The sequence below is a fragment of the Salmo salar genome, chromosome ssa19 (assembly GCF_905237065.1).
Source record: "Salmo salar chromosome ssa19, Ssal_v3.1, whole genome shotgun sequence".
NCBI lineage: Eukaryota > Metazoa > Chordata > Actinopteri > Salmoniformes > Salmonidae > Salmo > Salmo salar.
Window position 1 is genome coordinate 40,304,951 of NC_059460.1, and position 26,763 is coordinate 40,331,713.

Here is a 26,763-nt window from a genome sequence, read left to right on the forward strand (position 1 = left end):
GGACTTTCAACTCCCTCCAAAGATTTTTATGGGGTTGATATCTGGAGACTGGCTAGGCCACTCCAGGACCTTGAAATGCTTCTTACGAAGCCACTCCTTCGTTGCCCGGGCGGTGTGTTTGGGATCATTGTCATGCTGAAAGACCCAGCCACGTTTCATCTTCAATGCCCTTGCTGATGGAAGGAGGTTTTCACTCAAAATCTCACGATACATGGCCCCATTCATTCTTTCCTTTACACGGATCAGTCGTCCTGGTCCCTTTGCAGAAAAACAGCCCCAAAGCATGATGTTTCCACCCCCATGCTTCACAGTAGGTATGGTGTTCTTTGGATGCAACTCAGCATTCTTTGACCTCCAAACACGACGAGTTGAGTTTTTACCAAAAAGTTATATTTTGGTTTCATCTGACCATATGACATTCTCCCAATCCTCTTCTGGATCATCCAAATGCTCTCTAGCAAACTTCAGATGGGCCTGGACATGTACTGGCTTAAGCAGGGGGACACGTCTGGCACTGCAGGATTTGAGTCCCTGGCGGCGTAGTGTGTTACTGATGGTAGGCTTTGTTACTTTGGTCCCAGCTCTCTGCAGGTCATTCACTAGGTCCCCCCGTGTGCTTCTGGGATTTTTGCTCACCGTTCTTGTGATCATTTTGAGCCCACGGGGTGAGATCTTGCGTGGAGCCCCAGATCGAGGGAGATTATCAGTGGTCTTGTATGTCTTCCATTTCCTAATAATTGCTCCCACAGTTGATTTCTTCAAACCAAGCTGCTTACCTATTGCAGATGCAGTCTTCCCAGCCTGGTGCAGGTATACAATTTTGTTTCTGGTGTCCTTTGACAGCTCTTTGGTCTTGGCCATAGTGGAGTTTGGAGTGTGACTGTTTGAGGTTGTGGACAGGTGTCTTTTATACTGATAACAAGTTCAAACAGGTGCCATTAATACAGGTAACGAGTGGAGGACAGAGGAGCCACTTAAAGAAGAAGTTACAGGTCTGTGAGAGCCAGAAATCTTGCTTGTTTGTAGGTGACCAAATACTTATTTTCCACCATAATTTGCAAATAAATAAATTAAATATCCTACAATGTGATTTTCTGGATTTATTTTCCTGATTTTGTCTGTCATAGTTGACGTGTACCTATGATGAAAATTACAGGCCTCTCTCATCTTTTTAAGTGGGAGAACTTGCACAATTGGTGGCTGACTAAATACTTTTTTTGCCCCACTGTATGTGAATGTGTCTTTACTTATTCTTAAACCGTGTGAAGGGATGGCGTGATTAATGGGGAACCAATTATTTGTCTCCACAATGTCTGTGCGCAGGTCACTCCCCTCAGTGAGCTTGTCCAGGAGTGGGGTCAAGAGTGGGTTTGCTTGAGATGGGAGTATCTAGAGTTGGCAATTGATATATGCCATTGGATGAAATGGTGGTTTTGTTCTATGAAGTACCAGGGACGAGATTAGAACCTCGTCATTAGGGATCAAACTGAACGATAATTTATAGCGAATGCTATCTGGCTGTAGGTACTCCTCTCTAAAGTAAACAGACTTTCTTTGTGAACCGTTCCTAAATGTCTGTGGTTTGTCATGTCAAAGGGGGGTGGATATTTGCTATAAAATATCTCAGTAGCCATTGTGTTGGGACCTTCCTTTTTCAATGGTTCATTCGAGAGAGTGCATTATTGAAGGTCAAGTGCTTTTGCAAAAGTATCTTAATTATTAAATATGTAGTTTAACTCAGACTGGTGTGTTTGTAACTCTCCTCATTTGGTAATGCAGAAATTAGCCACCACACCGGTCGATATTTGTGCTTTGATCTGGAGTCCAAATCGGAGACTTTTGGTTCCAACCGCCGTGTCTTTGTGAGACGCGGTATGGATGAACGGATGATCTCCGCATGTGTAGTTCCCACCGTGAAGCATGGATGAGGAGGTGTTATGGTGTGTGGGGTGCTTTGCTGGTGACACTGTCTGTGTTTATTTAGAATTCAAGGCACACTTAACCTCTATGGGCTAGGTGGGACGCTAGCGTGCCACCCGTGGTGCACTCCATCAACAGCAGGTGCATTTCAAGAGCGGCAAATTTGAATCCAAATAAATGTCAAAATTCAAATTTTTCAAACATACAACTATTTTACACCCTTTGAAAGATAAACATCTCCTTAATCTAACCACGTTTTACGATTTCAAAAAGGTTTTACGGCGAAAGCATAAATTTAGAGTATGTTAGGACAGTACATTTACAAGAGTTGTGTGTAATGTTTTGTCGATTCAAAGACAGGGTCACCAAAACCATAAAACCAGCTAAAATGATGCACTAACCTTTTACAATCTCCATCAGATGACACTCCTAGGACATTATGTTAGACAATGCATGCATTTTTAGTTCTATCAAGTTCATATTTATATCCAAAAACAGCGTTTTACTATGGCATTGATGTTGAGGAAATCGTTTCCCTCCAATAACCGGCAGTCAAGTCAGCGTCACAAATTAAATAATTAAAATTAGAAAACATTGGTAAAATATTATATTGTCATTTAAAGAATTATAGATTTACATCTCTTGAACGCAATCAACTTGCCAGATTTAAAAATAACCTTACTGGGAAATCACACTTTGCAATAATCTGAGCACTGCGCCCAGAAAAATACGCGTTGCGATACAGACTAGACGTCATGTTGGGGAGATCTAAAATCGAAAATACTATGTAAATAATCCATTACCTTTGATTCTCTTCATCAGATGTCACTTCCAGGTATCACAGGTCCATAACGAATGTAGTTTTGTTCAAAAAAGCTCATCATTTATGTCCAAAAATCTCCGTCTTGTTAGCACATGATCTAAGCCATCCGGACTTCTCGTCATGAACGAGGGGAAAAAATATATTTACGTTCGTTCAAAAATGTCAAACGTTGTATAGCATAAATCATTAGGGCCTTTTTTAACCAGAACATGAATAATATTCAAGGTGGACGAATGCATACTCTTTTATAACGCTTGCGTCCCACCTACGTAACAGCCACTGGCAGCCTGTGGCGCGATTTTCAAAACCTTAAAAATCCTATTACTTCAATTTCTCAAACATATGACTATTTTACAGCCATTTAAAGACAAGACTCTCGTTAATCTAACCACACTGTCCGATTTCAAAAAGGCTTTACAACGAAAGCAAAACATTAGATTATGTCAGCAGAGTACCAAGCCAGAAATAATCAGACACCCATTTTTCAAGCCAGCATATAATGTCACCAAAACCCAGAAGACAGCTAAATGCAGCACTCACCTTTGATGATCTTCATCAGATGACAACCCTAGGACATTATGTTATACAATACATGCATGTTTTGTTCAATCAAGTTCATATTTATATCAAAAACCAGCTTTTTACATTAGCATGTGACGTTCAGAACTAGCATACCCCCGCAAACTTCCGGGGAATTCGCTAACATTTTACTAAATTACTCACGATAAACGTTCACAAAAAGCATAACAATTATTTTAAGAATTATAGATACAGACCTCCTCTATGCACTCGATATGTCCGATTTTAAAATAGATTTTTGGTGAAAGCACATTTTGCAATATTCTAAGTACATAGCCCAGGCATCACGGGCTCGCTATTTAGACACCCGGCAAGTTTAGCACTCACCATAATCATATTTACTATTATAAAAGTTTGATTACCTTTTGTTGTCTTCGTCAGAATGCACACCCAGGACTGCTACTTCAATAACAAATGTTGGTTTGGTCCAAAATAATCCATCGTTATATCCGAATAGCGGCATTTTGTTCGTGCGTTCCAGACACTATCCGAAATAGTAAAGAAGTGTCGCGCGCATGGCGCAATTCGTGACAATAAAATTCTAAATATTCCATTACCGTACTTCGAAGCATGTCAACCGCTGTTTAAAATCAATTTTTACGCCATTTTTCTCGTAGAAAAGCGATAATATTCCGACAGGGAATCTCCTTTTCGGCAAACAGAGGAAAAAATCCCAAAGGCGGGGGCGGTCGGGTCACGCGCATAAGCCCAGTGTCCCTTGATCGGCCACTTGAGAAAGGCGATAATGTGTTTCAGCCTGGGGCTGGAATGACGACATTCTGTTTTTTCCCGGGCTCTGAGCGCCTATGGACGACGTGGGAAGTGTCACGTTAGAGCAGAGATCCTTAGTAAATGATAGAGATGGAAAAGAAGTTCAAGAAATGGTCAGACAGGCCACTTCCTGTAAAGGAATCTCTCAGGTTTTGACCTGCCATTTGAGTTCTGTTATACTCACAGACACCATTCAAACAGTTTTAGAAAATTTAGGGTGTTTTCTATCCATATGTAATAAGTATATGCATATTCTAGTTACTGGGTAGGAGTGGTAACCAGATTAAATCGGGTATGTTTTTTATCCAGCCGTGTCAATACTGCCCCCTAGCCCTAACAGGTTAAAGCGTCTCATCCCGTCAGCGGGATCAAAATCCAGCGAAAAATCATATCGCCAATTAGCATAAAAAAAGTAATTATTTTTTATTTTTTTTATTAATATTTTTTTGTTTGTTTTATAGATACACCTCTCCTGAATCGACCCACATCGTCCGATTTCAAAAAGGTTTTACAGGAAAAGCAAATCATTAGATTATGTTAGATGAGTCCATCGTAAAAAGCAGCAACATAGCCATTTTTCGACCAACCACTTGCATCACAAATAACCAAAAAACAGCTAAATGCAGCACTAACCTTTTACAAACTTCATCAGATGACACACCTAGGACATCATGTTACACAATGCATGCATTCTTTTGTTCAATAAAGGTCATATTTATATATAAAAACAGCATTTTACATTGGCGTCTGACGTTGACTAACTATTTTCCCCTCAAATGCGTCCCGGGAAACAGTGCTACAATTCCCTAAATTACTATTCAAAAACGATTTTTTAAATTTATATTGTCAATCTAACATTTATAGATGAATATCTCTTGAGAACACCTGTCATACCAGATTTTAAATTAACTTTACTGGGTAATCACACTTTGCGATAAAAGGAGATGCGATACTCAGAAAATGAGCTAATATACCGAGCTCGGCGCCATCTTGGAACAATCGCATGTCACATCTCATCTTGTATAATATTGTCAATAATCGCCTACCTTTAGTTGTCTTCATCAGAAAGCACTTCCAGGAATCCCAGGTCCACAACAGATGTATTTTCGGTCGAAAAAGTCCATCCTTCACGTTCCATTAGCCTGCTGTTGGTAGCGCGTCCTAGGGCTGTCTCCAAATTCTCCGACGTGCGCAGGGCTGCAGTTTCGGATAAAATGAGATTTTCCCGCCTTTAGGTTCGTTCAAACATGTCAAACGTTGTAAAACATTAATCTTCAGGGCCTGTAACACCAAGAGAGCCAATAAGATTTGAGGGGGATGATTTCATTGTGTTTCAAAACGTTTCCAAAGGTGGGGGTAGACAGGGCCGCCGGCGTCATAATGGTGATGGCCCATCCCCTGTGACCAATTTCCAATGCGTCTCATTCACTGAGTTTCGACTGTATAAGGCTCAAACCACTGTGAAAAGACTGGCGACATCTAGTGGAAGCAATAGGAAGTGCTCACTGAACCATTGTTAACGGTGTGATTAATAGGGAAAGATGAGAAGTCGAGTCCACAATTCAGAATTCCACTTCCTGTTTCAATCGGTCTCGGGGTTTTGACTGCCATATGAGTTCTGTTATACTCACAGACACCATTCAAACAGTTTTAGAAACTTTAGGGTGTTTTCTATCCATATATAATAAGTATATGCATGTCCTAGCTTCTGAGTTTGATTAGTAGGCCGTTGAAAATGGGAACGAATTTTTTTCAAAATGCGCTGTGGCGCCCCCTATCCTAGGGTATCCTCAAGAGGATTTATTAACCAGCATGGCTACCACAGCATTCTGCAGCGATACGCCATCACATCTGGTTTGGGCTTAGACCTTTGGGTCCTGCCATAGAGTTATAATCAAATCAAATCAAATGTATTTATATAGCCCTTCTTACATCAGCTGATATCTCAAAGTGCTGTACAGAAACCCAGCCTAAAACCCCAAACAGCAAGCAATACAGGTGTAGAAGCACGGTGGCTAGGAAAAACTCCCTAGAAAGGCCAAAACCTAGGGAGAAACCTAGAGAGGAACCAGGCTATGAGGGGTGGCCAGTCCTCTTCTGGCTGTGCCGGGCGGAGATTATAACAGAACATGGCCAAGATGTTCAAATGTTCATAAATGACCAGCATGGTCAAATAATAATAATCACAGTTGTTGTCGAGGGTGCAACAGGTCAGCACCTCAGGAGTAAATGTTTGTTGGCTTTTCATAGCCGATCATTGAGAGTATCTCTACCGCTCCTGCTGTCTCTAGAGAGTTGAAAACAGCAGGTCTGGGACAGGTAGCACGTCCGGTGAACAGGTCAGGGTTCCATAGCCGCAGGCACAACAGTTGAAACTGGAGCAGCAGCATGGCCAGGTGGACTGGGGACAGCAAGGAGTCATCATGCCAGGTAGTCCTGAGGCATGGTCCTAGGGCTCAGGTCCCCCGAGAAAGAGAAAGAAAGAAAGAATTAAAGAAAGGAGAGAATTAGACAGAGCATACTTAAATTCACACAGGACACCGGATAAGACAGGAGAAATACTCCGGATATAACAGACTGACCCTAGCCCCCTGACACATAAACTACTGCAGCATAAATACTGGAGGCCGAGACAGGAGGGGTCAGGAGACACTGTGGCCCCATCCGATGATAGCCCCAGACAGGGCCAAACAGGCAGGATATAACCCCACCCACTTTGCCAAAGCACAGCACCACTAGAGGGATATCTTCAACCACCAACTTACCATCCCGAGACAAGGCCGAGTATAGCCCACAAAGATCTCCGCCACGGCACAACCCAAGGGGAGGCGCCAACCCAGACAGGAAGACCACGTCAGTGATTCAACCCACTCAAGTGACACACCCCTCCTAGGGATGGCATGGAAGAGCACCAGTAAGCCAGTGACTCAGCCCCTGTAATAGGGTTAGAGGCAGAGAATCCCAGTGGAGAGAGGGGAACCGGCCAGGCAGAGACAGCAAGGGCGGTTCGTTGCTTCACACTCCTGGGCCAGACTATACTCAATCATAGGACCTACTGAAGAGATGAGTCTTCAATAAAGACTTAAAGGTTGAGACCGAGTCTACGTCTCTCACATGGGTAGGCAGACCATTCCGTAAAAATGGAGCTCTAAAGGAGAAAGCCCTGCCTTCAGCTGTTTGCTTAGAAATTCTAGGGACAATTAGGAGGCCTGTGTCATGTGACCGTAGAGTATGTGTAGGTATGTACGGCAGGACCAAATCGGAAAGATAGGTAGGAGCAAGCCCATGTAATGCTTTGTAGGTTAGCAGTAAAACCTTGAAATCAGCCCTTGCCTTATCTAGACGGTCCGCTAGCGGAACACCTGCTCCAATATCCAATGATGGGCGTGGCGCGAAATACAAATTCCTCTAAAATCCGAAAACTTCCATTTTTCAAACATATGACTATTTTACAGCATTTTAAAGACAAGACTCTCGTTAATCTAACCAATTTTTTTATTATTACTCCTGCCCAGAAACTAGAATATGCATATAATTATTTGATTTGGATAGAAAACACCCTAAAGTTTCTAAAACTGTTTGAATGGTGTCTGTGAGTATAACAGAACTCATATGGCAGGCCAAAACCTGAGAAGATTCTATATGGGAAGTGCCCTGTCTGACCATTTCTTGTCCTTCTATAGCCTCTTCATCGAAAATACAGGATCTCTGCTGTAACGTGATATTTTCTAAGGCTCCCATAGGCTCTCAGAAGGCGCCAGAACGTGGAATGATAACTCTGCAGTCCCTGGGCGTAAAACAGTTGGGGTTTTGGAAAGTGGTCATTCTGAGAACAATGACACTGGTGGGCGCGTGCATGTGACGACAACATTTTACTTCTTACAGTGTTTGAACGGATACAACGTCTCCCGGTTGGAATATTATCGCTATTTTACGAGAAAAATCGCATAAAAATAGATTTTAAACAGCGTTTGACATGCTTCGAAGTACGGTAATGGGATATTTTGAAAATTTTTGTCACGATATGCGCCGGCGCGTCACCCTTCGGATAGTGTCTTGAACGCAAGAACAAAATGCAGCTATTTGGATATAACTATGGATTATTTGGAACCAAAACAACATTGGGTGTTGAAGTAGAAGTCCTGGGAGTGCATTCTGACGAAGAACAGCAAAGGTAATCAAATTTTTCTTATAGTAAATCTGAGTTTGGTGAGTGCCAAACTTGGTGGGTGTCAAAATAGCTAGCCATGATGGCCGGGCTATCTACTCAGAATATTGCAAAATGTGCTTTCACCGAAAAGCTATTTTAAAATCGGACACCGCGATTGCATAAAGGAGTTCTGTATCTATAATTCTTAAAATAATTGTTATGTATTTTGTGAACGTTTATCGTGAGTAATTTAGTAAATTCACTGGAAGTTTTCGGTGGGTATGCTAGTTCTGAACAAAACATGCTAATGTAAAAAGCTGGTTTTTGATATAAATATGAACTTGATTGAACAAAACATGCATGTATTGTATAACATAATGTCCTAGGAGTGTCATCTGATGAAGATCATCAAAGGTTAATGCTGCATTTAGCTGTTTGGTTTTTGTGACATTATATGCTAGCTTGAAAAATGGGTGTGTGATTATTTCTGGCTGGGTGCTCTCCTGACATAATCTAATGTTTTTCTTTTGCTGTAAAGCCTTTTTGAAATCGGACAATGTGGTTAGATAAAGGAGAGTCTTGTCTTTAAAATGGTGTAAAATAGTCATATGTTTGAAAAATTGAAGTTTGGATTTTTGAGGTATTTGTAATTCGCGCCACGCTCTACCATTGGATATTGGTGAGGCGTTCCGCTAGCGGAAGATCTAGATGTAAGAGGTTTTAAGTGTAAAAAAAAGTATTTTTAAACTTTTTTTTACTTTGAAACCATTGTCTGCAATACATATGTGGCAGGGTTTACAGTCAATCACATTACAAAAAGAAAACCAGCCCCGTAGCAGACACTGATGTCTTGCTCCCAGACAAACTAAACAACTTGTTTGCTCGCATTGAGGACAATATAGTGCCACTGACACGGCCCGCTACCAAAAACCTGTGAGCTCTCCTTCACCGCGGCCAACGTAAATAAAACATTTAAACGTGTTAACCCTCGCAAGGCTGCCGGCCCAGACGGCATCCCTAGCCGCGTCCTCAGAGCATGCGCAGACCAGCTGGCTGGTGTGTTTACGGACATATTCAATCAATCCCTATCCCACTCTGCTGTTCCCACATGCTTCAAGATGGCCCCCATTGTTCCTGTTCCAAAGAAAGCTAAGGTAACTGAGCTAAACGACTATCGCCCCGTAGAGCTCACTTCCGTCATCATGAAGTGCTTTGAGAGACTAGTCAAGGATCATATCTCCTCCACCCTACCTGACACCCTAGACCCACTCCAATTTGCTTACCGCCCCAATAGGTCCACAGACAATGCAATCGCAATCACACTGCACACTGCCCTAACCCATCTAGACAAGAGGAATACCTTTGTAAGAATGCTGTTCATCGATTACAGCTCAGCATTTAACACCATAGTACCCTCCAAACTTGTCATTAAGCTTGAGACCCTGGGTCTCGACTCTGCCCTGAGCAACTGGGTCCTGGACTTCCTGACGGGCCGCCCCCAGGTGGTGAGGGTAGGAAACAACATCTCCACCCCGCTGATCCTCAACACTGGAGCCCCACAAGGGTGCGTTCTCAGCCCTCTCCTGTACTCCCTGTTCACCCATGATTGCGTGGCCATGCACGCCTCCAACTCAATCATCAAGTTTGCAGACGACACTACAGCGGTAGGCTTGATTACCAACAACGACGAGACGGACTACAGGGAGGATGTGAGGGCCCTCAGAGTATGGTGTCAGGAAAATAACCTCTCACTCAACGTCAACAAAACAAAGGAGATGATCGTGGACTTCAGAAAACAGCAGAGGGAGAACCCCCCTATCCACATCGACAGGACAGTAGTGGAGAAAGTGGAATGTTTTAAGTTCCTCGGCGTACACATCACGGACAAACTGAAATGGTCCACCCACACAGACAGCGTGGTGAAGAAGGCCCAATAGAGCCTTTTCAACCTCAGGAGGCTGAAGAAATTTGGCCCTGTCAGGCTGTATCACCGCCTGGTATGGCAACTGCTCCACCCATAACCGTAAGGGTCTCCAGAGGGTGATGCAGTCTGCCCAATGCATCACCGGGGGCAAACTACCTGCCCTCCAGGACACCTACACCACCCGATGTCACAGGAAGACAAAAAGATCATCAAGGACAACAACCACCCGAGCCACTGCCTGTTCACCCTGTCATCATCCAGAAGGCGAGGTCAGTACAGGTGCATCAAAGCTGGGACCGAGAGACTGAAAAACATCTATCACACAGCCATCAGACTGCTATACAGCAATCACTAACATAGAGGCTGCGGCCTACATTCTGACTCAAATCTCTAGCCACTTTAATAATTAAAAATTGGATGTAATAAATGCATCACTAGTCACTTTAAACAATGCCACTTTACATAATGTTTACATACCCTACATTTCTCATCTCATAGGTATATACTGTACTCTATACCATCTACTGCATCTTGCCTATACCTCACGGCCATCGCTCATCCATATATTTATATGTACATATTCTTATTCATTCCTTTACACTTGTGTGTATAAGGTAGTTGTTGTGAAATTGTTAGATTACTTGTTAGATATTACTGCACTGTCGGAACTAGAAGCACAAGCATTTCGCTACACTCGCATTAACATCTGCTAACCATGTGTATGTGACCAATACAATTTGATTTGAATTGATAGTGTCCCCTCAACTCTGACTGTCACAGTGTGTGTGTGTGTGTGTGTGTGTGTGTGTGTGTGTGTGTGTGGGTTTCTTCTTCTAATTGTAATACATGCAATAGCCAGTTGGGGGCAGTACAGGAAAACTTTTAACCATTATAAGCTCTCCCTTAATGAAAACCTGGACATTCATTCACAATAGACAGCTACTTAGATAGTGGACAGGCACATATTTTTGAACTACTGTACATAACAACAACAACAACACATCCTATAGCAACCATTTGATGCATGTCATGGCAATAACATTTCATGACATTTAGGAGTTTTTGACTATAGCGCGCAAGACTAACTTTGGATGAAAAAAAGAAAAGGCAGAAAGTGTGGTGATTGTGACTCTATGGAGAGGACATGGCTGTAGACACATGAAGCACTGTGTCTGAATACTAATTTACACTACAGAACTACACTAAATTACCAAAAGTATGTGGACACCTGCTCATCGAACATCTCATTCCAAAATCATGGGCATTAATATAGAGTTGGTCCCCCCCTTTGCTGCTATAACAGCCTCCACTCTTTTGGGATGGATTTCCACTAGATGTTGGAACATTGCTGCGGGGACTTGCTTCCATTCAGCCACAAGAGCATTAGTGAGGTCGGGCACTGAAGCAGGGCGATTAGGCCTGGCTGTCGGCGTTCCAATTCATCCCAAAGATGTTCAATGGGGTTGAGGTCAGGGCTCTGTTCAGGCCAGTCAAGTTGTTCCACACTGAATCTCGACATACAATTTCTGTTTAGACCTCGCTTTGTGCACGGTGGCATTGTTATGCTGAAACAGGAAAGGGCCTTGCCCAAACTGTTGCCACAAAGTTGGAATCACAGAATCGTCTGGAATGTCATTGTATGCTGTAGCATTAAGATTTACCTTCACTGGAACTAAGGGGCCCGAATCATGAAAAACAGCCCCAGACCAGGTAGCGTTCACTCAGATTAGTCCTTCAGAATGCCAAATGGTAAATCGTGATTCATCACTCCAGACAATGCGTTTCCACTGCTCCAGAGTCCAATGGCAACAAGCTTTACACCATTCCAGCCGATGCTTGGCATTGCGCATGGTGATCTTAGGCTTGTGTGCGGCTGCTCGGCCATGGAAACCCATTTCATGCAGCTCCCGACGAACAGTTATTGTGCTGACGTTGCATCCATAGGCAGTTTGGAACTCGGTAGTGAGTGATGCAACCGAGGACAGATGATTACGTGCTATGCGCTTCAGCACTCGGCGGTCCCGTTCTGTGAGCTTGTGTGGCCTACCACTTTGCGGTTGAGCCGTTGTTGCTCCTAGACATTTCCACTTCACAATAACAACACTTACAGTTAACCGGGGCAGCTCTTGCAGAGCAAAAATTTGACGAACTGACTTGTTGGAAAGTTGGATTCATAGGACAGTGCCACATTTAAAGTCACTGAGCTCTTCAGTAAGGCCATTCTACTGCCAATGTTTGATTATGGAGATTGCATGGCTGTGTGCTCGATTTTATATACATGTCAGCAACAGGTGTGGCTGAAATAGACGAATCCACTATTTTGAAGGGGTGTCCACATACTTTTGTATATACAGTGTATGTCTGTCGACATATGAACCACTGTGTCTGCGTAGTAACGTTACACTACAGAACTAGATCGCTGTCAACACGTCTGCATACTGTGTCTGCGTAGTAACATTACACTACAGAACTAGATGGCTGTCAACACATGTCTGCATACTGTGTCTGCGTAGTAACGTTACACTACAGAACTAGATGGCTGTCAACACGTCTGCATACTGTGTCTGCGTAGTAACGTTACACTACAGAACTAGATGGCTGTCAACACGTCTGCATACTGTGTCTGCGTAGTAACGTTACACTACAGAACTAGATGGCTGTCAACACGTCTGCATACTGTGTCTGCGTAGTAACGTTACACTACAGAACTAGATGGCTGTCAACACATGTCTGCATACTGTGTCTGCGTAGTAACGTTACACTACAGAACTAGATGGCTGTCAACACATGTCTGCATACTGTGTCTGCATAGTAACGTTACACTACAGAACTAGATGGCTGTCAACATGTCTGCATACTGTGTCTGCATAGTAACATTACACTACAGAACTAGATGGCTGTCAACACATGTCTGCATACTGTGTCTGCGTAGTAACATTACACTTCAGAACTAGATGGCTGTCAACACATGTCTGCATACTGTGTCTGCGTAGTAACGTTACACTACAGAACTAGATGGCTGTCAACACGTCTGCATACTGTGTCTGCGTAGTAACGTTACACTACAGAACTAGATGGCTGTCAACACATGTCTGCATACTGTGTCTGCGTAGTAACGTTACACTACAGAACTAGATGGCTGTCAACACGTCTGCATACTGTGTCTGCGTAGTAACGTTACACTACAGAACTAGATGGCTGTCAACACATGTCTGCATACTGTGTCTGCGTAGTAACGTTACACTACAGAACTAGATGGCTGTCAACACGTCTGCATACTGTGTCTGCGTAGTAACGTTACACTACAGAACTAGATGGCTGTCAACACGTCTGCATACTGTGTCTGCGTAGTAACATTACACTACAGAACTAGATGGCTGTCAACACGTCTGCATACTGTGTCTGCGTAGTAACGTTACACTACAGAACTAGATGGCTGTCAACACATGTCTGCATACTGTGTCTGCGTAGTAACGTTACACTACAGAACTAGATGGCTGTCAACACGTCTGCATACTGTGTCTGGAGGTTAGAACACACACATTTGGAGTTGTTTTCAGTACACATTTTGTCCTTTCTCACTCTGGCAACCGCAGGTTACACAAGATCAATTGCTCATTTGACTTGCCCTGATCAACCTTAAATGAATGTTGGTTACTGCAACACATCTCACTTTCTGGGACAGTTATTAGATGACTGCTGTGCAGCAAGGAGACAAAGCTGTGAGTAAGAGTCAACACAATCTTTAATAGACTGAACCCCAACCCAGGAAGTAACCCAAGCTATAATAGACTGAACCCCAACCCAGGAAGTAACCCAAGCTATAATAGACTGAACCCCAAACCAGGAAGTAACCCAAGCTATAATAGACTGAACCCCAAACCAGGAAGTAACTCAAACTATAATAGACTGAACCCTAAACCAGGAAGTAAGTACATAATAATAACAATAATAATAATAATAGATTTTAACAGACTCCTTTCAAGAAACTCAAGCATACCTTACATTAACAGTTGCTACCTAAAATCAAGTGCAGTTTAAATAGTTGCTACCTAAAATCAAGTGCAGATCAAAGATGAATAAAATCAAATCAATCAATCAGTAGTTCAATCAGTAGTTCAATTTAAAAATCAAAGGACCATGCAAAACAGGACAGATAACAGGGATATGGGGGGGTCTGTTGGTGAGTTTGGTGGGGATACCAGTAAGGAACGTGTTGCAGTAGACCAGTCAGGAAGTCTGGCTGTTGACACATGACGCGTTGTGTAGTCATTCTAACTTTACACTACAGAACTATATGGAACAACTTTTTTAACAAACCCCCCCTTTTTTTGTTTTTACATAACTTTGGACAAACTCTGGAAACCCTTCGTCAAGTATCCCCACCCCCTTCACCTAATCAGCCTAAAGCACCCCATTCACTACACCAGCACCACCCCTCCCTCCACACCTCACTTAACATCCTAATTAAGGTTAAAGAAAGCCTTGCAAACAGAGCTGATGGGTTCTGATTCGGGGCCAGCCAGGGGCGGAGTGGAAGCTGTCTGTGGATGGGAGCGGCTGAGCAGTGGACCAAACTGTGCGCGCGTGCACACACAGACACAGACACAGACACAAACACACACGCAGGCCTATAGAAGAACAGGCCCCAGAGTCTCACAGTTTGGGGTCAGTCTCTATCCTGCCTAGGGGCAGCCCGTTCCCCAGTGTGTGTGTGTGTGTGTGTGTGTGTGTGTGTGTGTGTGTGTGTGTGTGTGTGTGTGTGTGTGTTTGTTTGTCACAGTTTGGGGTCAGTGTCTATCCTGCTCCAGGGCAGCCCGTTCACACCCTCACACCTGCCTGTCAGATTAGAGACCTGCCAGGGGTAGAGGAAAATAACGACAGAGTGTGGTGTGGAGGAGATGCAGTAGACTGGAGAGATGGAAAGACAGATAAAGAAGAAAAGCATGAGAAAAATGACAGAAGAAGAAATGACAGAAGAAGAACTGACAGAAGGAGAAATGACAGAAGGAGAAATGACAGAAGGAGAAATGACAGGAGAAATGACAGAAGGAGAAATGACAGGAGAAATGACAGGAGAAGAACTGACAGAAGGAGAAATGACAGAAGGAGAAATGACAGAAGGAGAAATGACAGAAGGAGAAATGACAGGAGAAGAACTGACAGAAGGAGAAATGACAGAAGAAGAAATGACAGAAGGAGAAATGACAGGAGAAATGACAGGAGAAGAAATGACAGAAGGAGAAATGACAGAAGGAGAAATGACAGGAGAAATGACAGGAGAAGAACTGACAGAAGGAGAAATGACAGAAGAAGAAATGACAGAAGGAGAAATGACAGAAGGAGAAATGACAGGAGAAGAACTGAGAGGAAGGAGAAATGACAGAAGAAGAAATGACAGAAGGAGAAATGACAGAAGGAGAAATGACAGGAGAAGAACTGACAGAAGGAGAAATGACAGAAGGAGAAATGACAGAAGAAGAAATGACAGAAGGAGAAATGACAGAAGGAGAAATGACAGGAGAAGAACTGACAGAAGGAGAAATGACAGAAGGAGAAATGACAGAAGGAGAAATGACAGAAGGAGAAATGACAGGAGAAGAACTGACAGGAGAAGAACTGACAGAAGGAGAAATGACAGAAGGAGAAATGACAGAAGGAGAAATGACAGAAGGAGAAATGACAGGAGAAGAACTGACAGAAGGAGAAATGACAGGAGAAGAACTGACAGAAGGAGAAATGACAGAAGGAGAAATGACAGAAGGAGAAATGACAGGAGAAGAACTGACAGAAGGAGAAATGACAGAAGGAGAAATGACAGAAGGAGAAATGACAGAAGGAGAAATGACAGAAGGAGAAATGACAGAAGGAGAAATGACAGAAAGAGAAATGACAGAAGGAGAAATGACAGGAGAAATGACAGGAGAAATGACAGGAGAAATGAAAACGTTCTGAAGTTAAAAACAACAACATCAATACACACAGTTGAAAACATCAATACTGATCAATACAGATTGTTGAAAACATCAATGCAGACAGTTGAAAACATCAATACAGATCAATACAGATAGTTGGAAACATCAATACAGACAGGTGGAAGCATCAATACTGATCAATACAGGTTGTTGAAAACATCAATACAGATCAATACAGACAGTTGAACACATCAATACAGATCAATACAGACAGTTGGAAACATCAATACAGATCAATACAGATTGTTGGAAACATCAACACAGATCAATACAGACAGTTGGAAGCATCAATACTAATCAACACAGATTGTTGAAAACATCAATACAGATCAATACAGATTGTTGGAAACATCAACACAGATCAATACAGACAGTTGGAAGCATCAATACTAATCAACACAGATAGTTGAAAACATCAATACAGATAGTTGGAAGCATCAATATTAATCAACACAGATAGTTGAAAACATCAATACAGATAGTTGGAAGCATCAATACAGATAGTTGAAAATATCAACACTAATAGATAGAATGCCAACACTTTAAAGAACATACAGTGCTTGAATTTTTTCACATTGTGTTATGTTACAGCCTCATTCTAAAATGGATTAAGCAAAAAAAAAATCCTTATCAATCTACACACAATACCCCATAATGACAGTGAAAACCGTTTTTTCGAAATTTTTGCAAATGTATTAAAAATGAAAAACAGAAATACCATAACATGAGTATTCAGACCCTTTGCAATGAGACTCGAAATTGAGCTCAGTGTAACGCCCTGGCCATAGAGAGTGGTTTTTTGTTATTATTTTGGTTAGGCCAGGGTGTTACATTGGATGGGCGTTCTATGTTCCCTTCTCTATGTTTTTGTATTTCTTTGTTTTGGGCCGTGTGTGGCTCCCAATCAGGCACAGCTGGAGCTCGCTGTTGCTGATTGGGAGTCACACATAAGGAGCATGTTTTTCCTTTGGGTTTTGTGGGTAATTGTTTTCTGTTTAGTGTGTTCCTAACAGAACTGTTGCTAGTAGTTTTTTGGTTTCTTTTGTATAGTGTTTGTTGATCATTAATATGGGCTAGGCGGGACGAATTCGTCCCACCTACGTAACAGCCAGTTGAAGCCTGTGGCGCGATTTTCAAATACCTTAAAAATCCTATTACTTCAATTTCTCAAACATATGACTATTTTACAGCTATTTAAAGACAAGACTCTCGTTAATCTAACCACACTGTCCGATTTCAAAAAGGCTTTACAACGAAAGCAAAACATTAGATTATGTCAGCAGAGTACCAAGCCAGAAATAATCAGACACCCATTTTTCAAGCTAGCATATAATGTCACAAAAACCCAGAAGACAGCTAAATGCAGCACTAACCTTTGATGATCTTCATCAGATGACACAACTAGGACATTATGTTATACAATACATGCATGTTTTGTTCAATCAAGTTCATATTTATATCAAAAAACAGCTTTTTACATTAGCATGTGACGTTCAGAACTAGCATACCCCCCGCAAACTTCCGGGGAATTCGCTAACATTTTACTAAATTACTCACGATAAACGTTCACAAAAAGCATAACAATTATTTTAAGAATTATAGATACAGACCTCCTCTATGCACTCGATATGTCCGATTTTAAAATAGCTTTTTGGTGAAAGCACATTTTGCAATATTCTAAGTACATAGCCCAGGCATCACGGGCTCGCTATTTAGACACCCGGCAAGTTTAGCACTCACCATAATCATATTTACTATTATAAAAGTTTGATTACCTTTTGTTGTCTTCGTCAGAATGCACACCCAGGACTGCTACTTCAATAACAAATGTTGGTTTGGTCCAAAATAATCCATCGTTATATCCGAATAGCGGCGTTTTGTTCGTGCGTTCCAGACACTATCCGAAATAGTAAAGAAGTGTCGCGCGCATGGCGCAATTCGTGACAATAAAATTCTAAATATTCCATTACCGTACTTCGAAGCATGTCAACCGCTGTTTAAAATCAATTTTTACGACATTTTTCTCGTAGAAAAGCGATAATATTCCGACAGGGAATCTCCTTTTCGGCAAACAGAGGAAAAAATCCCAAAGGCGGGGCCGGTCGGGTCACGCGCCTAAGCCCAGTGTCCCTTGATCGGCCACTTGAGAAAGGCGATAATGTGTTTCAGCCTGGGGCTGGAATGACGACATTCTGTTTTTTCCCGGGCTCTGAGCGCCTATGGACGACGTGGGAAGTGTCACGTTAGAGCAGAGATCCTTAGTAAATGATAGAGATGGAAAAGAAGTTCAAGAAATGGTCAGACAGACAGCCTGTAAAGGAATCTCTCAGGTTTTGACCTGCCATTTGAGTTCTGTTATACTCACAGACACCATTCAAACAGTTTTAGAAAATGTATGGTGTTTTCTATCCATATATAATAAGTATATGCATATTCTAGTTACTGGGTAGGATTAGTAACCAGATTAAATCGGGTAAATTTTTTTATCCAGCCGTGCAAATACTGCCCCCTAGCCCCAACAGGTTAATACAGGTAACGAGTGGAGGACAGAGGAGCCTCTTAAAGAAGAAGTTACAGGTCTGTGAGAGCCAGGAATCTTGATTGTTTGTAGGTGACCAAATACTTATTTTCCACCATAATTAGCAAATAAATTCATAAAAAATCCTACAATGTGATTTTCTGGATTTTTTTTCTCATTTTGTCTGTCTTAGTTGACGTGTACCTATGATGAAAATTACAGGCCTCTCTCATCTTTTTAAGTGGGAGAACTTGCACAATTGGTGGCTGACTAAATACTTTTTTGCCCCACTGTATGTCCTTTTTGAGCAGGGGGACCTTGCGGGCGCTGCAGGATTTCAGTCCTTCACGGCGTAGTGTGTTACCAATTGATTTCTTGCTGACTATGGTCCCAGCTGCCTTGAGATCATTGACAAGATCCTCCCATGTAGTTCTGGGCTGATTCCTCACCGTTCTCATGATCATTGCAACTCCACGAGGTGAGATCTTGCATGGAGCCCCAGGCCGAGGGAGATTGACAGTTCTTTTGTGTTTCTTCCATTTGCGAATAATCGCAACAACTGTTGTCACCTTCTCACCAAGCTGCTTGGCGATGGTTTTGTAGCCCATTCCAGCCTTGTGTAGGTCTACAATCTTGTCCCTGACATCCTTGGAGAGCTCTTTGGTCTTGGCCATGGTGGAGAGTTTGGAATCTGATTGATTGATTGCTTCTGTGGACAGGTGTCTTTTATACAGGTAACAAACTGAGATTAGGAGCACTCCCTTTAAGAGCGTGCTCCTAATCTCAGCTCGTTACCTGTATAAAAAACACCTGGGAGCCAGAAATCTTTCTGATTGAGAGGGGGTCAAATACTTATTTCCCTCATTAAAATGCAAATCAAATTATAACATTTTTGACATGCGTTTTTCTGGATTTTTTTGTTGTTATTCTGTCTCTCACTGTTCAAATAAACCTACCATTAAAATTATAGACTGATCATTTCTTTGTCAGTGGGCAAATGTACAAAATCAGCATGGGATCAAATACTTTTTCCCTCACTGTATCCATTTGTCTTGTCTTGTTTCCATACACACCTGGTTTTCATTTCCCCAATCAATCTACTTGTATTTAACCCTCTGTTTCCCATCATGTTTTGTGTGTAATTTTTCATGTTATGTGGTGTTAGTTTACGCGCTTTACTTTTATGTTCCGTTTTTTGAGCGCGTTTCATTTATGTAGTGCTCTCGTTTTTGGAACTGTAATAAAAGTGCGCCTGTTCATTATACTCTGCTCTCCTGCACCTGACTTCGCCTCCAATACACCGCTGACAATCTGCTAACCTGTCTGTATGTGACCAATAAAGTTTGATTTGATAATACACGGTAGGCTGTGTATTGTATAAGGCCCAATCATAATTTGAATTCTGGGCTTGGGCTCTAATATGCATATGGGTGTTTAGAATTAATCATCACCTTAGAAAGCGTTGTCCATTTCCTTGTGTTTTTTTTTATGAATTTTTTTAAACAGCCAGAGCGACATTGTTTCCCAATCAGTTTCAATATGGAGACCAAAAGAAACCTGTTAGGTGCTGGCTAGCGGAGGAGAACACTTAAAAAAGGACACTCTAGGAGCTCTGACCCACTCAAGGAGCTCAGATGTCTTCATCAGGGTATACACTGTTTTTACCTGCTGTTGAACTTCTGTCTTCAAATTGATCATCACAGTGAGGTGATCTTTAAAAGCACAATACTGTTTTGATGAGAAGTGTTTGATGGGATTTTTGATTGCATTGATGTCAGAGCGGTTAGAGGGACAATAGAGCCCTGAGCACCAGGCCATTAGGACCTGATGGTCGGTAGCAAGTTGGATACTACCAAATCATGTCCAGAGTGCATAAGAGGAGATTACTCAACGGTCACGTAGAATCTTACTGCTGTCATGACTCACGATCGCCCTAGCGGGGCTGTACATTGTCAAGCTGAAACATGAGGTGATGGTGGTGGATGAATGGCACGACAATGGGCCTCAGGATCTCACCACGGTATCACTGTGCATTCAAATTGCCATCGATAAAATGCAATTGTGTTCGTTGTCCGTCGACCCTTTTCCAGTACACAACATACTGACGTCAAGCACAGATGCACACCACTCTTGGCTGCAGTAAGAAAACCATCACCATCTGCGCCTGTTCAACATAGCATTGATATTACATTTTATTTGTCACATGCACCGAATACAACAGTGAAATCCTTACATATTTACATTTTTATTACTTCTGTAACGGCTGTCTTCGTCGTCAGATGAAACAGAGAAGTCATCGTCTGAGAAAGTGGACCAATACGCAGCGGAGTTAGTGTTCATCATTGAAGTTTAATTTACTGAAGAACACTACACAAAACAAAACAAGAAAACTGACAGCCAAACAGTCCTGTCGTAAGCAAACACGAAACAGAAACAATTACCCACAAAACCCCAACGGAAAAACAGGCTGCCTAAGTATGATTCCTAATCAGAGACAACGATAGACAGCTGCCTCTGATTAGGAACCCTATTCGGCCCAAAACAAAGAAATACAAAAACATAGAAAAAGGAACATAGAACGCCCACCCAATGTAACACCCTGGCCTAACCAAAATAAAGAACAAAAAACCCCTCTCTGGCCAGGGCGTTACAACTTCTAAACGAAAAAACTTTTTGGGTTCTCATACAATTATATTTTGATTCTTGCTTGAACATTCGGTTATGATCTTTGCAAAATAACTATTTTGGATGCAGCAGTTAGATAGAATGCTAACACTCATTGATATAGGCTGTAGCAAAAGTTAGCCAAAGAGCCATTTTACTGGTTGAAATTGAAGTGTTTTTTAAAAAGTGTAATGCAGTTGATTTGTGATGATGACACAAACATTATATTAAGCAGGACATTTATACGAGCCTTAAAATCCAGTTATAATTGAAAAAGTGGTATGAAATGAACTCATAAACAACATGTAAATGGAGTTTCTTTTGCTGGTGTTCTATAAGAACTCCCTTGTTCTGCCACCAACTTGCGCCACCGGCCTCTTGCGGCAATGTTTGCAAACACAGAAAGTGGTCTATACTATAACCCCACCGCCACCATTGGGCACTCACACAACGTCATACCCGATGTCTGCCATCTGCCCTGTAACTAACTGGGATTCATCCATGAAGAGCACACTTCTCCAGCGTGCCAGTGGACATCGAAGGTAAGCATTTGTCCACTGAAGGCGGTTACAACACCAAACTGCAGTCAGGTTAAGACCCTGGTGAGGACGACGAGCATGCAGATGAGCTTCCCTGAGATGGTTTCTGACAGTTGTTCGGGTGGCTGGTCTCAGATGATCCCGCATATGAAGAAGCCGAATGTGGAGGTCCTGGGCTGGAGTGGTTACACATGGTCTGCGGTTGGACGTACGGCCAAATTCTCCAAAATGACGTTGGAGGAGGCTTATGGTAGAGCAATTAACATTAAATTCTCTGGCAACAACTCTAGTGGACATTGCTGCAGTCAGCATGCCAATTGCACGCTCCCTCAAAACATGATACATCTGTGGCATTGTGTTGTGTGACACAACTGCACATTTTAGAGTGGCCTTTTATTGTCCCCAGCACAAGGTGCACCTGTGTAATGATCATGCTGTTTAGTCAGCTTCTTGATATGTCACACCTGTCAGGTGGAAGGATTATCGTGACAAAGGACAAATGCTGACTGAAAGGGATATAAACAAATTTGTGCACAAAATTTGAAAAGCTTTTTTCACGCTCTTCAAAGGGGGTGACACTCTAGACCCAAACTGCTACAGACCTATATCTATCCAACCCTGTCTTTCTAAGGTCTTCGAAAGCCAAGTTAACAAACAGATTACCGACCACTTTGAATCCCACTGTACCTTCTACGCTATGCAATCTGGTTTCAGAGCTGGTCATGGGTGCACCTCAGCCACGCTCAAGGTCCTAAACGACAAAGATAAGAGACATTACTGTGCAGCCGTATTAATTGACCTGGCCAAGGCTTTCGACTTGTCAATCACCACATTCTTATTGGCAGACTCGACAGTCTTGGTTTCTCAAATGATTGCCTCGCCTGGTTTACCAACTACTTCTCTGATAGAGTTCAGCTTGTCAAATCGGAGGGCCTGTTGTCCGGACCTCTGGCAGTCTCTATGGGGGTGCCGCAGGGTTCAATTCTCAGGCCGACTCTCTTCTCTGTATACATCAATGTCGCTCTTGCTGCTGGTGATTCTCTGATCCACCTCTACACAGACGACACCATTCTGTATACTTCTGTCCCCTCTTTGGACACTGTGTTAACTAACCTCCAGACAAGCTTCAATGCCATACAACTCTCCTTCCGTGGCCTCCAACTGCTCTTAAACACAAGTATAACTAAATGCATGCTATTCAATCGATCACTGCCCGCACCTGCCCGCCCGTCCAGCATCACTACTCTGGACGGCTCTGACTTAGAATACGTGGACAACTACAAATACCTGGGTGTCTGGTTAGACTGTAAACTCTCCTTCCAGACTCACATTAAGCATGTCCAATCCAAAATTAAATCTGGAATGGGCTTTCTATATCGCAACAAAGCATCCTTTAGTCATGCTGCCAAACATATCCTCGTAAAACTGACCATCCTACCGATCCTCGACTTCGGTGATGTCATCTATAAAATAGCCTCCAACACTCTACTCAACAAACTGGAAGCCGTCTATCACAGTGCCATCCGTTTTGTCACCAAAGCCGCATATACTACCCACCATTGCAACCTGTACGCTCTCGTTGGTTGGCCCTCGCTTCATACTCATCTCCAAACCCACTGGCTACAGGTTATCTACAAGTCTCTGCTAGGTAAAGCCCCGCCTTATCTCAGCTCACTGGTCACCATAGCAGCACCCACTCGTAGCATGCGCTCCAGCAGGTATATCTCACTGATCACCCCCAAAGCCAATTCCTCCTTTGGTCGTCTTTCCTCCAGTTCTCTGCTACCAATGACTGTAACGAACTGCAAACATTTCTGAAGTTGGAGACTCATATCTCCCTCACTAGCTTTAAGCACCAGCTGTCAGAGCAGCTCACAGATCACTGCACCTGTACATAGTCCATCTGTAAACAGCCCATCTATCTACCTACCTCATCCCCATACTGTATTTATTTATTTATCTTGCTCCTTTGCACCCCAGTATCTCTACTTGCACATTCATCTTCTGCACATCTATCATTCCAGTGTTTAATTGCTATATTGTAATTACTTTGCCACCATGGCCTATTTATTGCCTTAACTTACCTCATTTGCACTCACTGTATATTGACTTTTTGTTTTCTTTTGTTCTACTGTATTATTGACTGTATATTTTGCTCATTCCATGTGTAACTCTGTGTTGTTGTATGTGTCAAATTGCTATGCTTTATCTTGGCCAGGTCACAGTTGCAAATGAGAACTTGTTCTCAACTAGCCTACCTGGTTAAATAAAGGTGAAATAAAAAATAAAATAAAAAAATATGAAAAATTATTATTATTATTTTATTTCAGCTCATGAAACATCAGACCAACACTTTACATGTTGCGTTTTACATTTTTATTCAGTGTAAAATGTAGGGGAGGCTGCTCATTAGAAATATTTTGGGGTGTGATTTGCTCACAGCATTTCTTTTGTGCAACCGTGAGTGAGAGTGTCACTCCTGTGTATCTAAATAGTTGTGTTATGTTTTAAACAAGATTATGGCCAGTCACAGTGTCTTGTGCCAATTGAGAATTTTGGTCTAAATCAGTCAGTGGTTCTCAATTCTGCTCCAGAGGTTACTAGATTCACTAGATTCAACTTGTCAATTATTAATAACACTTATGAAATTTTGACAATATGGCTGACCAGAATAAAAAAAATAAACTGTATAGTTCCTCAAAATGATCTACAAAGATAATATCAGATTCAGAAAGGTTCTTTACAGAAGCATTCTCCGTTAAGGTTCTATAAAGAACCATAAAAAGTGTTCTATATAGCCCCAAAAGGGTTGTAACCATAGCGGAACCCTTTTTTTGGTGCTATATAGAACCTTTTTTTAATGGTTATTTTATAGAACCTTAGGAAATTGTTCTTTATAGCACCATACAGGTTCAATTTAGAACCTCGTAAGGATGGTTCTTTATAGATCCTTCAAAAAAGGTTCTATATAGCACCAAAAAGGGGTTCTGCTATGGTTACAATCCAGGGTTACAATCTGGTACCATTTAGAAGCAGCTTCGTTGTGTGTATGAGAGGGAGAAGCGTGTTTTTCCCAGTTAGGCTGTGGAGTAGATGGTGAGGATCTAGGTAAGTGGTTATCTCTCCTCGGGACCATAGACCTAGACTTACAATTTTGCAGAATTTTTATTAAAATGAACCTTTATTTAACTAGGGAAGTCAGTTAAGAACAAATTCTTATTTACAATGACGGCCTACCCCCGGCTGACCAATTGTGCGCCGCCCTATGGGACTCCCAACCACGCTCGGATGTGATACAGCCTTGGATTCGAACCAGAGACTGCAGTGACATCTTTTGCACTGAGATACAGTGCCTTAGACCACTGTGCCACTCAGAAGCCCAATGAAGCCCTGAACTAGCTCGCCTGAAACCATAGAATTAAGAATTAGAACCCTCAACTCAACTCCGCCTTCTCATAATGACATCTCAGAGAGATCCTCCCACATGAACACAGTGACTCCTCCCCCTGGAGGGGACATGAACTTGTGACCCATCAGAGGAATCCAGAGTCACATGTCTGCCTGCCTGTGCAGAAAGAGAGCATTGAGATGAGACTAGGACTGGATCAGCCTCCCTTGGCAACGCCCGCTTTGTACCATGCAAAACGTGCACGTAACGAGTGCACATGCTAAAAACGAACTGAGACAAACAAAAAAACTTGAGAAATCTAAGTGAGAACATTCATTTAGGTCGGCTCCTCTGAAAAAGGAACAATCACAAACAACAACTTAACGAGATCCGCATCTGGCTGAAGTTCCTCACTTCATAATGATAAATAAAGTCACCTCTCTCTCGCAGAGGAAAGCCTAATAATATCAATGACCCCAGAGTGGTTGTGCCCACTGTGATCCAAACAAGCAAACACAGAGCACACACAAACAGACGACTCCCAAATGGAGGGAGGAACAAAGGAGGGGGGTCGAGCGATGGAGAGAGGAGAGGAGTGGAGAGAGTATGAAAGACTATGGTTGTGTTTACTAGCGACCGGCTGGCTAGCGTTGTGTGTGTGTGTGTGTGTGTGTGTGTGTGTGTGTGTGTGTGCGTGTGTGTGTGTGCGTGCGTGCGTGCGTGTGTGTGTGTGTGTTACTGATCGGCCCTTGTTGGGTTCAACTACCGGTCAGCGGTTCTGAGGTCTTTGGGTCCTTTTTGAAAAAGATCCCTGAAGCAGAATTAAAGTGATCTCTCTCTCTCTCTCTCTCTCTCTCTCTCTCTCTCTCTCTCTCTCTCTCTCTCTCTCTCTCTCTCTCTCTCTCTCTCCCTCTCTCTCTCTCTCTCTCTCTCTCTCTCTCTCTCTCTCTCTCTCTCTCTCTCTCTCTCTCTCTCTCTCTCTCTCTCTCTCGACCCAGGGCTGTGGGGATGAGAGAAATCGAGGATGGAGGGTGTGTAGGGGGATAGCGGGGGTGGGAGGGTATAATCAGTGTGCTGCCCTGCCTGAGACTTTTTGAAATGAGTCTAATGGTTCACAATCTGTGAGGCGTGTTGGCGGTCTGTCCCAGAGTTGTGGGGCCAGACAAAGACAGGACCAGAGAGATGTGCAGAATAAAGAGAGTTACAAAGAATCAAGACAGTCTAAAACATTTTGATCGACGTTTTTTCAAGTCAGGGAAAACATGAGCAATATTTGAATTTAGATTCAATGTTTTTACCTAAAATGTAACAATATCAAAGTCATGAAGAAATCAAAAAAGTTTTTACTAAGCAACAAGCGAGATGATAACGCATATTTGTATTTTCAAACAATGTGATTTACATCAAAGTCATACAGATTTAGCCAAACTCCAAACTGCAGAGATATCCCACTCAGAATATAACAACCTGAGAACCAAACTGCAGAGATATCCCACTCAGAATATAACAACC